The sequence below is a fragment of the Tupaia chinensis genome, unplaced genomic scaffold (genome assembly GCF_000334495.1).
Source record: "Tupaia chinensis unplaced genomic scaffold, TupChi_1.0 Scaffold000093_1, whole genome shotgun sequence".
Taxonomy (NCBI): Eukaryota; Metazoa; Chordata; class Mammalia; order Scandentia; family Tupaiidae; genus Tupaia; species Tupaia belangeri.
Genome location: NW_006159555.1, coordinates 3,784,203 through 3,799,672, shown reverse-complemented (window position 1 = coordinate 3,799,672; position 15,470 = coordinate 3,784,203). Strand labels below are relative to the sequence as shown.

General features: G+C 38.3%; 1 pseudogene; it reads right to left on the bottom strand.

The window, feature by feature from the left end:
- Nucleotides 1-4,405: 4,405 nt before the first annotated feature.
- LOC102496332 (tripartite motif-containing protein 5-like) overlaps nt 4,406-15,470 on the bottom strand; it is a 120,987-nt pseudogene continuing 109,922 nt past the window's right edge.

Here is a 15,470-nt window from a genome sequence, read left to right as displayed (position 1 = left end):
TTAGGATCAAGTGATAGGAGGAGTACGCTTGGCAGAAAAAGAGATTTGAGGATTGGTAAGAGGGGCCTTTTCAAGTATTTCCCCAAATACTTATCAGTGCTTGCATGTAAGAAAAAGAGCTATCCCAAAAGATAATTGGGAACAATCCTTAGAGCTTACTTTATAATCAGAATGGTTCTTTTCCCTCCCACTCAAAATATAAAACCTCATAATTTAAGGGGCATTGGGTATAGTACTAACTCAGTAATTGAGAAAAGTCAGCACTAGCTCGGTACCATGAAATAAAGCTTAAAAGTAAGATCCAAAATAATCCAGCTGTTTCCTAGTAGTCTAATCATGTCCCAGAACAAAGATAAAGACTGTGTATAGAAAAACAAAGCCATCTAGCACCAAAAAAGGATAAAATTCACAATAATTGGCATCTGGTCAAGCATGTAAAGAAGGCTGAAAATAAAATCCATAATAATACAATTGATTAATTGAAACTGATTCAGAAATGACATTGATAAAGTTTGTAGACAAATAAACCTTATTATAATCCTATTTCAGAAGCCCAAGAAGACAAATCAAAAATTGAATAAATGAAATATAGAAGGTATCCAAAAGATGCCAATACTGGCAAAACTAATCCTATAGCAATAGAGTACAGAGTAATATTCACCATGAGGAATAGGAATGGTAGTGGTGGAGGTATGAATGCTGAAAATATTTTATACATTGATCTGGGTGCTTTTATATGGGTGTGTATACATGTAAAAATCCACAGAGCTTTACATCCAAGATTTTTATACTTTACGTAAGTTAAGGTTCAATACAATATCCCTTATAATTTGATGATGCCTGCAAGGTCAGTTGAAACAAATAAGCAGACCTTTTATTCTGTTAGGTAGATCAAAGATTTCTATTGTTTCCATCTTTCTGGACCATCCCTGCCAAATACCAAATGCAGACTACTGATTAAGTAGTTACCAATAAGTAATTCATGTAGGATTCTTATTTGTTATTCCTTGGGAAATTCATAACTAAGCAAAGTTGTTCTAGAGTATTTTACCCCATAACCAATTAGATATGATGCAGCTTCTCCATTACAATGTATCTTTTACTTGAAATTCCAGTAGATCAAGTTAATGGATCTGGGAAAAAGAAGACAGATTTCTTTCCCATAAAAGGAGAGATATGTTAGATGAATAAATTTCTTACATGGGTTTCTTGGAGACTGAATTATTTCTGAATATTGCCATTTATTAAAATAATAATCATCATCCATGTCCTCTTATAAGAGGGAAAACAAGACTTATTAGTATTCTGAGTTCATTGATATTACTTGTCACTTTTTTGAAAGATAGGCTTTTCACTGGAGTAAAAGGCTTCTCTAGTGCCAGTCTGTGGTGTGGTGGCTGGGTGGCTGGATCTCACACGGCCAACAGTGCAGTTCAAATCCTGGACCCAGAGGCTTGAAAAAAACATGCCATATATGTGTGCATGCATATCCAAAATCATGAAAGGAGAGAGAAATGGAGGAGAAGGGATTGTGGCATGACCATTCCCCATTTCGTGTGTGGAGGTGCTTTCTCACTTTAATCCACCACCTCCCTCCACCTCTTTCTGTCTCTCTTTGGTGAGTGCATGTACCTTTTGGTAAAAAATTTTTTTTTTTTTTTGAGAGGTTTTCGCTATAGGGCGCGTGCGCTCGCCAGACAGACAGAGAGAGACATAGAGACAGAAAGCGAGAAATCACCCCCCAGGGGGGATGGTCACGCCGCAATCCCTTCTCCTCCATTCTCCTCTCGGGATCTTGGGCACGCACGCACACGCGCCCGGCGTGAGATTTAAGCCACCGGGTCCGAGACGCGAACCGCGGTCGACTACGTGGGAGTCCAGCGACATAGCCATTACGCTAACTGCTGGTTCCCGTTTTGGTAAAAATTTTTAAAAAAATTTTTTAAATTTTTAAATTTAAAAAAATATTTTGGAGAGGTTTTTTCTATAGGGCATGTGTGCTCTCTGGAAAGACAGAGAGAGACAGAGAGATAGAAAGCAAGAAATCACCTCCCAGGGGGATGGCCACGCCACTTGGGTATGCATGTACGTGTGCCCGGTGTGAGTTTAAGCCACCAGGTCTGGGACTCAAACCATGGTCGACTACATGGGAGTCCAGTGACATAGCCATTACACCAATTGCCGGTCCCTGGTAAAATGTTTTTAAGAAAGACTTTTTCTATGTGCTGGTTTTTAAGATACTTGGCTGAAGAGCCATAGTAGTGACCAAAAAGAGAAGTGAAAACACCAGATGATTGTGTTTAAACTTTTTCTCTGACTGTGCACCAGCCTTCACTTGAAGTGCTGATAGTGGCAATTGCTTTAGATGCTGATTTTCCTGTGTAACCTTGGTAAACACTGTGACCCAAGACTTGGAGGAGGATATCTCTAGGCTACCATTTTTGTAGAACTCAATAGTGGAAATATTGTTTATGTCACTAGAATCATCTTGGTAGGGTAAAAATAGGGTTGCAATCATGGAGATCATTGTTTGTCTAATCTGCCCATCTCCACCAACCACTCTCCAATGCACATTTTGATGGGATCTTATTTCTGTATTTTCATCAATTTAGGACATTTCTGAGTGTCTGTGGGTGATCATGATTGAATGTCTTTCAATTTACCATATTATGCCCAACAGTTTTCCCTCCTTTCTTGTTCTTGTTTGATATTAATACCACAGAAGTTATTGTGGTTCAATGATTACATTGTGACTCCATTTAATGGACTTATTACTCTTTGTCCTATAGCACTATAGGTTCCTTCCACTTTTACACTTGGGGGCTTGGCCGTGTGTCTTCTTCTGTCTAAGGGGACTTGCAACACACTTGATTTTGTTTCTTCTTTTGCTCCTCTACCTTCACCATGAGAACATGCCTAAACTGGTCTGCTGAATGACTAGAAATTATGTGAAACAAAGTCAATTTAGCCTAGCTAAGGCCATTTGGGAGACTCTCAAGACCCTAGAACTCAGGTTGCTTGAGTGAGCCCAACAAAGATCAGCCAAGTTTGGCTGGGAACAGCAGAACTACTCAAACAATCCATAGACCCCGTTGAACTAAATTATGCTAATTGTTTTAACTATTGGAGTTTGTGGTTTGTTATGCAGCATTATTGTACAATAGATAATTGACATATTTACCTGCACCTGAATCTCTTAGAATCAGGTCTACATTGGTTTCTCTCATTCAACATATTGTGGGTCTGGATTATAGCTCAGGTTACTGTCCCCCCCCTCCCCCCGGAGTTCCTATGTCACTCCAAGTAGGACAACTCTTCTTTAGTTTGCCCATCCTAACATTCAAGCCTTGCACTCTTGTTGTTGTGTATTAACGAGAGGTCTGATTTTTATTTTAACATAATGAACTATCTCAAAATTAAAATTATGGAGAATCTTATCACATACATCCATCCTACATTCCTATCATCCATATTTTTCAAGTATTTTCTTCTCCTACATTGTAATTTGTACCTCTTTTCTAGGGATGCTATAACACAGTACTGCTGGTGTCAAACAGCAGACCTATTTTTGTCTCAGGTCTGGAGGCTAGAAGTTTGAAATCAAGGTGTCAGTAGAACACCTTGATTGAGGCTCAATGGAAGAGTCTGTTCTGTCTTTCTCCTACTTCTGGGGTTGTTGGCAAGCCTTGATACTCCTTGGCTTGTAGCTGCATCAGTCCAATTTCTGTCTCCATTATCTCAAGACATTTCTTCACATCATCTTATAAGTAGTCATACTGGGTTAGAGACCTACTCCAATATGATCTAATCTTAACGATGTCTGCAGCTACCAAGTAAAGTCCCATTCTGAGACACTTGGGTTAGTATTTTAACATACCTTTCTTTTATGGAGAGGGGGACCCAATTTGACACATAATACCATGAATTTGCTAATATTTAACTTTCTAATTTATTTTTATAAGTAGACTTTGTCTATGCTTGCAGTATTCTTATATAGTTTTGTATTAAGCTATTTAGCCTAATGAAAATAGTTTGAGCAGTTTCCCTTTTTCAGTCTTTTTTGAAACAGCTTACATTGGCTGAAGATATCTATAACATAAAAGTTTGGTTGTGTCATTTGTAAAATTCTTTGAGCCTATTTGTAGGGAGAATGATTTTCAACTCTTGCTTTAATCCTTTTAATGGCTATTGGTTTCTTTAGCTTTTAGATTTCTTCTTGAGTCAATTTTTAGAATTTATTTATTTTTGCTAGGCAATTTATTGGCATAAAGTTATTTATAGTATTGACCAAGTGCTTTTAAAAATATATTCTCAGAAGGAGAGCCAGGACCACTGCATCTGCAGTCTGTTGGTACTTGGACTGTGGTTGCCACCTTCACATGGCTTCCTTCTGTGGAGAGAGGAGTTAGGCAGGACTGACAAAGTACATGAAAAAGTCAGCAGGAGCTTCTGGTTCACAGTTTCTGCGCAAATGTAAATAGGATCTAATCAACGAAGTGGCAAGGCTCTGGATAACTTGGCCTCCCTCCCCATCTTCTTCCTGGAGAAGAAAAATGAGAGACACTCTTCTCTGAGACTGAATCCTAGCAGCTGGCCACAGATTCCAATACTCTCACCCACAAAACAGGAAACTGGCATGGAGCTTACACATATTGTAGGGCAGTGCAAAAGCATATATCTTCAAACTGAGAACAATAGAACTCCTACCTCATTCCTTTTCTCACCCCAAGTCAGCAGGAGAGCTGTACCATCCTGCCAGCCAACCAGTGTTTGGGGCTCCATTTATGGTAAAGTCTCCACAGCCCAGAGGGAGCAGAAGATATAAAAGAGAGCACCCCGATTCTAACAGAGACCAAGGAATTTGTCACTACCCCCTTGTCTGGCAGTCAAGGCAAGTCCACCTGCCCCTTTCTCTTCCACCAGCCTCAAGTGCAAGGGAATGGCCACTTGCTCCAAATAACGCCAACCACAGTGCAGCTCTTGTGGACCTCCAGAAGAAGGTAGCCTAATCCAAAAAGTTAGGAAGAAGGCATCCAACAGATGCCTAAATATCAATGCAGATATGTGAGAGATATACAAAAACAAGGAAATATCTTCCCCCAAAGAAACAAAATAACCTCTTACCAGGAATGGATAAAACAGGAAATCACAGAAATGTAAAAAAGAATTCTGAATATTGATCATAACAAAACTAAAAAAATGCAGGAGAAAAACTGAGAGCCAATTCCAGGAGATGAGAATATTCCAAGACATAATGGGTGAATTGCATAAAGAGAGAGACACCCTAAAAAAGGTTCCAACAGAACTTCTGGAGATGAACACAATACAGGAAATAAAAATCTTCCTTAAAAATATTAATATCACTAGACCTACAGAAGATAGAATTTCTGACCTTGAATTAGTCAAAGCTGTCAAAAAAGAATGAAAAAAATAACCAGCAGATGGTATGGTGGTTAAGGCTGTCGATTCCCACCTGACTAACCACAGTCTGAGTCCTGGATACGGTGGCTTGAAAATCATGCCAGATGCCAGGAACGTGTGAATGTGCCCAAAATCCCAAGAAGAGAATGAAGGAGAGTGGGTTGAGAAATGACCATACCCTCTGGGTGGGGGGGTTGATTTCTTATTTTTCATTTCTCTGTCTCTGTAGGGTGAGTACACATGTCCTATGGCAAAAACCTAAAATAAAAAAAAATTAGGACAATATATGGGAAAATATGGACACCATTTAGTGGCCAAATATCTGCATAATGGGTATTCCAGAAAGTGAAGAGATGGGTAAAAGAAATAGAAAATCTCTTTCATGAAATATCTGAAAACTTTTCAACTCTAGAGAGACATACAGATATCCAGATCCAGGAAATACAAAAGATGCAAATAGATTCAGCAGAAGATGATCCTCTCCAAAGCACATCATAGAAATTGGCTAAAGTGTCAAAGACAATATTCTAAAAGTGGCAACAGAGAAATATGTCAGGTTATTTACAAAAGTTACCCCATCAGACTAACTTGAGAACTCTCAGCAGAAACAATGCTGGCAAGGAAAAAATGGGAAGACATATTTTAAAAAAATTTTTTTAAGAGAGATTTTGCTATAGTGCATGTGTGCTTGCTGGAGAGACAGAAAGAAAGATAGAAAGCAGAGGGGATGGCCATCCTCTGCAATCCCTTCTACTCCATTCTCCTCTCAGGATCTTGGGGAGCACACAAGCACATGCATCAGGCATGAGTTTTAAGTCACTGGGTCCAGGGCTTGAACCACCGTCGACCATGTAGGAGTCCAGCAATGAAACCATTATGCCATCTGTTGGTCCCTACATATTTAAAATTCTGAAGGAATACATTTCCAGCAAAAATATTTTACTCATAAATTTCAGAAAAACATACTATAACCAGCAAGATTATCCTTCAAATGGAGGAAGAAATAAAATTATTCCTGAATAAACAAAAACTGAAAGAACTCACCAACACTAGACTAGTTCTTCAAGAAATATTAAAGGGAATACTATATCAGGAAAATGAAAGGGAGACAGAAATAAGAAAACACAAAAGAAGTAAGAAAATGACTGACAAAACGCAGAAATAAGTCTGTGCTTATTTATAATAGTTGAGCTAAACTATTATCCAAATTTAACTGGATTAAGTTCCAGTTAAAAGACACATATTGGGGCCAGCAGGTGGCATGGTGGTTAAGGCACTGGCTCCCACTTGGCCAACTGCCCAATTTTAGTTCCAGACTTGGTGACTTGGAAATTCATGCCGGGTGTGTGTGTGTGTGTGCACGCACACATGCGCCCAAAATCCTGGGAGGTGAATGAAGGAGAAGAAATTGTGGCATTGCTATTTTCCCTGGGAAGTGATTTCTTATTTTCCTTCTTCCTTTCTTTCTGGCAAGCATACACACCCTATATAAAAATAATTTTAAAAAAGATAGATTGAGTGAATGGATTAAAAACCAAGAGCCTTCTGTATGCTGCTTACAAGAAACATGTCTCATTAAAAAGACACACATTGATGGAAAGTAAAGGACAGGAAAAAGTCATTTCCCATAGATAGAGAACAACAACAGAAAACCTGGAGTAATGATACCAATATCCCTTCATGATTAAGACTCTGAACGAAGTAAGTATAGAAGGTACCTTTCTCAACATTAAAAAAAAATATGAAAAACCCACAGCTAACATCATATTGAATGGGGAAAAGCTCAAAGTTTTCTCATTGTGAGCTAGAATAAAACAGGACTGCCCACTTTCTCTACTCCTTTTAACATAGCACTGGATGTCCTATCCAGTAAAATCTGATAAGAGAGTAAATAAAAGACTCTCAAATAGGAAAGAGAAAAGTGGAATTGTCCTAATTTACAGATGACAAGATTATACACATAGAAAATCCAAAAGATTCCATGAAAAACGGAAGTGATAAGGGAATTCAGTAAAGTGGCAGAATACAAAACCAATATACAAGAATCTGTTGTATCTTTATTCATTAACAATGAACATATGGAAGAACTGAGGAAAGCAATCCCATTTACAATAGCAAACAACAACAACAAAAAACAAAGCAAAACCAACAATCAAAACTTAGAAATAAATAACCAAAGAAGTGAAAAACTTCTACAGGAAAACTTTGAAAAACTGAAAAAAGAAATTGAGTATGACACAAAAAAATGGAAAGACATCACAAGTTCTTGGATTAGAAGAATCAGTATAACCAAAATGTCATTTCTATCCAAATTATTTTACAAATTCAATTTGATTATGATCAAATTACAACTTTTAAAAAAATCGATATGACCTGTCCAGTAGTGACATTCTTCACAAAAATAGGAAAAACAACCATAGAATTTGTCTACAGTTGGGGTCAGCAGATGACACGGTGGCTAAGGCACTGGACTCCCACATGGTTGACTCTGTGGTTTGAGTTTTGGAACTGGTAACTTGAAAATCATGCTGTGTGCATGTGTGTGCATGACCAAAAATTTGAGAGGAGAATGGAATAGAAGGGCTTATGATGTGGTTGCCCCCCAGGAAATTATTTCTCACTTTTCCTCTCTCTGTCTCTCTCTCTCATTCTCCAGCAAGGGCACACACCCTATGGCAAAAAATATTAAGGGGGGGTGGGGGAAGAAACCTTGCTGTATACTGGAGAAAAAAAAAAGAAAAAAAAATTTGTCCAGAATCACAAAATAAAACATATCACCAAGGCAGTACTATGCAAAAGACTACAGTAGGAGGCATCTCACTATCTGACCTAAAGATATGCTAAAAAACTGTGATAATCAAAACAGCATGGTACTGGCATGAAATCAGACATATAGATGAGTGGAACAGTCAACTGATTTTTGAAAAGGATACCAGAAATTCCTGGGAGGAAATAAAAGTCTTTTCAGCTAATGATAATGGATGAACTGAATATCCACCTGCAGAAAAATTAAATTGGACCTTATCTCTCACCATTTACAAACATCAACTCAAAATATTATAAAACTACACGTGGAAAGCACAGGGAAAACACCTGAAGACACTGGAGTAGGAAAAAAATTCTTATAGAAGACTCCTAAAGTGCAGGTAACAATTCCAAAAATAGACAAATGGGATTACAATGAGCCAAACAGTTTCTGCACAGGAAAGGAACTAATAAAGTGAAGAAAATGGGAGAAGATATTGGGTCATTGGAAAATTCATGACACATTTTTGCATAGAAAAACATAGAAAAATATGGCATGACTTTACCAATGACCCAATATCTTCAAGCTATGCTTCAGATAAGGGATTGATGACCAGAATGTATAGGGAATTCAAGGAGTTCACCTGAAATAAAAAGAATAATCCAAATAAAAAATGGGCAACTGAGCTGAACAGATAACTCTTTAAGGAGTACATACGAATGGTCAAAAAGAATATGAAAAAATGTTCACAACTCTTATATGGGAAATAAAACCTCAGTGCGCTATCACTTAACCCCAGTTACTGAGTCATCAGAAAAGTCATATAATTTTCTGTTTTTCTATGCAAAAGTGGGCAGTTCCAATAGAATGGCTATGATCAAAAACAATCAAAGAATAATAGGTTCTGGTGAGGCTGTGGCAAAAAAAGGAACCCTCCTTCACTGGACAGAATATAAATTAGGACAACCACTGTGGAAAACAATATGGTGGTTCCTCAAAAAAGTGAAAATAGAACTACCATATGAGTTCGTAATCCCACTCCTTGGTATTTATACAAAGGACAAGAATTCACTGAGTTGGAAAGACATCTGCACATCCATGTTTATTGCAGCATTATTCATGATTGCTTGGACGTGGAATCAACCTAAATGCCCTGGCAGTGATGACTGGTCTTTAAAAATTGTGGGACATGTACCTTATAGATACTACTCAGCCATTAAGGACAGTAAGACTCATATTTATGCAAAGTGGATAAATATAAAAGATTTAAGGCTAAGTGAAATAAACCAGACTATGAAAGACAAACATTGTATTATATGTTTTCTCTCAATATGTATGGAATGTCTGCAGTCTATGGCAGTAGTTGAAAGATTTGAAGACTTTATAGTAGAGAAGGTAAGTGTAGGTACCAGAAACCGTATGGGAGGGAGGTAGATAGATACTTCAAGAGTGGGTGAGGGAGATTCAGGGAAAAAACTTTTAATAAGATAAGAATGTAAGAGTCTATTGAAAATGATACATATAGTAATATCCTTGAACTGGTTGTCTCACACTACATGTTTGCTTTGAAAAAACCATATTGTATACCATAAATGATTGCAACAAATGTAAGTAAGAAATCACAAAATTAAAAATAATTAAAAACCTATATTCTCTTTTTGGTTACATTCTCTTTTTGGTGTTAGTATTGTTGGTTTATGCCACCTATACCATTTTAAAATTCATTTTTGGCTTTTATTGGTGATCAGTCTTATTAGTTTGTCTGTTTTATGAATATTTTCTGTTTATGGCTTTTATTCTGTTGTGTTTGACATTTATTTCTTCTGAATCTTTAAATTTCAGTGGTTAGGTTTCACTTAGTTTTTCTTACTGATTCTTCTTAATAAATATGTTTGCTCCATTTCTGCCTGTTTCTGTTCCATAATATCTTTTTGTTAACAGATTTGCTTCTTTTTTATATATGTGTAAGGATGGACAGTATTATTTTTAAAATATTTTGTAATTGCTTCATTAACTGTCATTTTGGGAGTTGGGAGAGTTAGTAGTTAATAGTACTGATTTTCTAGATTTTTTTTTAAAATCTCAGCATTCATTTTCTCATGTGTTTTGGAACTCTGTGTAAGCTTACCTTCTGTTAGTGTTTTCTCTCTGTGTACTAGCTACACCTCAAATAGGAATATTTATGAGTTTCCCATTGGATAGCTTGGGGTCTCCTGTTCACCATGAGTTTTTATACCAATGACTTAGAGTTCCTGTTCCACTGAGATACTGAGAATGTTACATATCCTGTCTATTCTGGGGTCCTTGTTTCCCTTTCCCCTCCCGGCACAGACATTTAGTGATTTGTTAGAAGACCTCATGGAACTCAGAATGTAGTCGTACACATGGCTAAGGTGTATTCCTGTAAAAGAGTACATACCAGAATCGTCAAAGGTCAAAGCACAGGAGAAATCTGGAGAAATTCATGTACAGATTTCCTTATACCCTCTGTCATTCACTAGGAGGCACACATAATATGACTCTTTCTCTAGGCATATAACATAAAAATGCAGAAATGTATATGCATTATTCCTGTCTAAGGAAATCCTTTAGAGACTCAGTAGCTGTATGAGATTCCTAAAGTTGCTAGAACAAGTTACTGTACACTTAGTGGCATAAAATAACAGAAGTCTGTTCTCTCAGAGTTCTGGAACTCAGGTGTTTGAAATAGGGTAAGGATAGTGCTGATTACTCACAAAGAGAATCAGAGGGAGAAGCCATTCCCTGCATCTTTCCTAGCTTATGGTATCTGCCAGCAATTCTTAGCCTTCCTTGGTTTGTAGGCACCATTCCAATCTCTGCTTCCATTTTCACATGACCTTCTCCCTGTTTCACATCTCTGCAGTTCTCATGTAATAATGCACATCGTTAGGACCCACCTTAAATCTAGGATGATCTCAAGACCCCTAATTATATATGCAAAAACTCTTCTTCCAAAGAAATCACTGTTATGGGTTCCATGAATCAGGGAAATAGACATGAATATTTTTGGGCTACTATTTAACTCCCTGTAGTGTCAAAGGTTTTTATCAGAGGGGACCAGCAGTTAGTGTAATGGCTATGTCGCTGGATTCCCATTTAGTCAACTGCGATTCGAGTCTCGGACCTGGTGGCTTAAACTCACGCCGGGCTTGTGTGCATGCGTGCCCAAGATCCCGAGAGGAGAACGGAGGAGAAGGGATTGTGGCGTGGCCATCCCTCCTGGGGGGTGATTTCTCGCTTTCCATCTCTCTGTCTTTCTCTGTCTGTCTGGCGAGCACACGTGCCCTATAGCGAAAACCTCTAAAAAAAAAAAAAAAGTTTTTATCAGAGGTTGATTACATAAGCACCCTCTGAATTAGCATGAACCAAAATCTCATACTCTCAGAAGAAAAGCAGGTGCTCACTATAAATTAGATTGTTTATATAATAAAAAGTCTAGGCACAATCAGCCTCCCTTATTAGTTAGGGATCTGATAGAATGCCAAGTCCTAAATACCAGCCAAAGGTCAACCTTTTCAGCAGGTTCTTCTAAATATAGCAGCCTCAGGCCTATAATATTAGGTCTTTTCTGTACATCTTACTTCCCCACTCTTTTCCAAGGCAAAATTATTATTAAGGCCCCATGGTGCAGGAATAACCTGTAGTATTGACTTCAGTCGTTTTACAGGGGAGGTTTAGCCAGATAAAACAAATCCCATTAGCTGTAAAGATCTGTCTAGAAGTTTTGGTGGATTCCTCAAATGTACTCTTCCTCCACTTGTAGCACTTGGTAGGAACCACAGGTTATGAATGTAAATAGTCCCTGTATCAGGACTACAGAGCCAGCTAGCAGTTCTACTTCAGATGGTCCCATGAGAGAACAAATTCCTTTCCTTGGACATCTATCTATATGTAACTCATATAGGACATCTAACATCCACAGTGTTTTCACAGTTTAAGGTCCCACTGAGGGGCATTCAACATTTGCTATGTCCTAGCCTCTAATCCCATTCATTAAGCAGAGAGATGACCTGATTTCAGTTGGACACAGTGTTAAGGCTGAACAGCCCAAGGAGGCAGTGTCAGGTTTCTGCTTAGAGTCACATCTGGGCAGGTAGAACTTGAATTCAGGATTCTAAAAATGCCAGTGAATTTACTTATGCATTAGGAAATCCAAGATATTGCATTCAAGGTCCAAGTAATGAGGGGCTGGACTCCCACATGCCTGACCATGGTTTGAGTCCCAGATCTGGTAGCTTACTTTCACTTTTCCTCTATCTCTCTGTCTTTCTCTGGTTAATTAAAAAATAATAAATAAATTAAAATAAATGTAACATAAACACACACAAAACAAAGTCTAAGTGACAAGGCTTTCCCAAGACCTTCCTTGAAAACCCCTTGTGAGTCCAAATTGACTCACTCTGAAATATGCAAATTAGACTGGAAAATCATTGGGCTTTAATGGTCAGACATTTGAGTTCCAAAAGACCATATTAGCAACTTAAAAACTGCTTTTCAAAACTACAAACGTGTATTTCTATCTGGAGATTGCCTCTTTTCACATTTTTTCTTTCTTCAGGAGCCCCAAAAGCAGAAACCACAGAGAAATAAATTATGGAGATTTGTTGTTTCCAATACTCAAGGTGTTGGAATTTCAATTCAGCCACCCATAGCATGGCAGAAGGAAAGGGAGTTATGTGTCACTAACATTTTTCTTTGCAGATTTCCCTGTATTCTCTTTAGCATTTACAGAATTATAAGCATGAGATAATTTTTAAATCAATTTTTTTGGGAGAAGTTTTTACTATAGGGTACGTGCGCTCGCCAGACAGACAGAGAGACATAGTGACAGAAAGAGAGAAGTCACCTCCCCCCCCCCAAGAGGGGATGGTCACGCCGCAATCCCTTCTCCTCCATTCTCCTCTCGGGATCTTGGGCATGCACGCACACGAGCCCGGCGTGAATTTTAAGCCACCAGGTCCGGGACACGAACCGCGGTCGACTACGTGGGAGTCCAGTGACATAGCCATTATGCTAATTGCTGGTTCCCAGTTTTTAATCATACATATATAAAATAGACACAAAATACAAAGCCATTAAAAACACAAAAACCTTTTCATTGGTAAGTTTTACTCCAAGCCATAACTGAATTCGGCATTTAGAAGCTTACAATTACAGCTACAAGGAGATCTCAGCTGGTACACAAGGGGGTGCGCTAGTTGGCCTGGAGAAGGGGCTTGAGTAATCATCTCCCAACCCCATCCCCCACCACACACAAAACATTTTCTTTTCTTTGTTAAGTGAGAGCAGCCAACCAATTAATTTTTATTATCTTTGACCCACTCAGAAAATACCTTTGGGAATATTTTGGCCTTTTACTCTTCCACTAGGAGGAGAACATAAACACAATGACATCATCTGGGCTTCTCTTTTTTATTTCATTTTAGCAAGCACGGTCAAAAGAAGTCAGTGAATCCACTAAGCCAAGTCTCCTGGAGTTGAATCTATCATTTTTAAATTCCATAGATAACTTTTATCTATCACACTATATAGTAGTTAAGCTATTGTTTTTTGTACCATAGGTAACTTCACAGTTACCTAGCACCAGGATTCTATCCTCCCTACCTTTTCTTTTCAAAAATAATGCTGCAGTCATATTTCAGTTAATTTGAGTTGTTTTGGTGAATCCCACAGCCAGCACCTTGTTAGGGACCCCCAAAGGCCACAAATGCTCAGAGGTTCTTTAAAAGCACTCATGTAACTCTGAATGTGGTAGGACTTCTGGCTCAGCTTTATTATAGTGAAACAATGTTCCACAGGATCATGGAGGGAAAAAGACACAGGTGGATTATGTAGAAATACATGAGTAGGCTTTCTCCTCTTTACCTTTCATGGAGAGACACACCAAATGTATGTGTATGTGTGTGTGTGTGTGTGTGTGTGTGTGTGTGTGTTTCAGCAGTGAAAACTGAAGACATAATGTGTACAATATTTCTGTCCTTGGAATCTACTAGAAAAATCAGAGTTCAAGACATTTTTAGGGCCGATTATATAGGCACCTTCTGCTTAGCATATACCAAGTTCCAGAGTACTAGAAGGAAATGTGTGTGTGTGTGTGTGTGTGTGTATGTTTCAGCAGTGAAAACTGAAGACATAATGTGTACAATATTTCTGTCCTTGGAATCTACTAGAAAAATCAGAGTTCAAGACATTTTTAGGGCCGATTATATAGGCACCTTCTGCTTAGCATATACCAAGTTCCAGAGTACTAGAAGGAAAGCAGATGTTACCCATAAATTGTACCAATAGTCTAAATGAGTCTTCCTTATCATTTAGGGCATGATTTGAACACCAAAGTCCCAGGTTCCAGCCAAAGGCCAAACTTGCAAGTAGGCCCTGCTAAAGAGGTTAGAAGCCTCAAACCTGCTATGTTAACTTTTCCTTCACATAGTTGCTGAGCTAGGAGGGGGTTTGGCCCAGATCATGACTGAGAAGCTCTATATTGTGACTTCCCTTTCTCAGTCATGCAGCTGTATTATGTAGAACGTGGCCCAACTTAGCCCAGTATGGCTCAGCTAAACTTCTTTCCATTTCATGGCAAGCATGTCCCACCATTGCTGTTGATTTCAAGAGAGACCAGCTTAAATTCCCTATAGTGTGCAGAGGGGTAGGGATGGATTTATTTTAACTCCTATTAGCCTTTGACAGATTTCAGACCCAGAGACCAGAGGGTCTGTAGTTTCAACCTCACTTACTGCCTGTGTTCTAGTTTTATATACTTCTCTACAGAGATATGAGTGTGTGTTTTAGATATATATATTTTTAAATGTCATCATTGCTATTTGTTGAGATCAAAGCATGGTGGGGAGGGGAAGATGTAGACTGTGAATTTATAATGCTGGCTTAGCTAGTTTGTGCTCTTCTACTTTTTGTGTTCATCATTGCTGCTTTCTCTCCCAAGATTCAGAGCTGAGCCTATGGAGCTTGCCTGGTCAAGAGACTAACTTTAGTGATAGATATTATACTTTATTCAAAACTACCTTTCACCTGTTCTGGCCTGTTGTTCTTGTGTCTCTTAATCTCTCTTTGGGATGAATTATTCTTTATGGGATTTATTAGTGGGCTGGCCTAGCAGTGTTTTTTTTTTTTTTTTCCTCCTGATAGGGAGCCCAGCTTAGGTACTCAAACCAAGAGTCAAGGTTCTCTTACTATTCAAGGATTTTGGTCAAAATACAAGACTCAAGATGAAACAAAATTAGAGTTGGGGCAGCTTACATATTCTAAGTTGTTCTAGTCACTATAG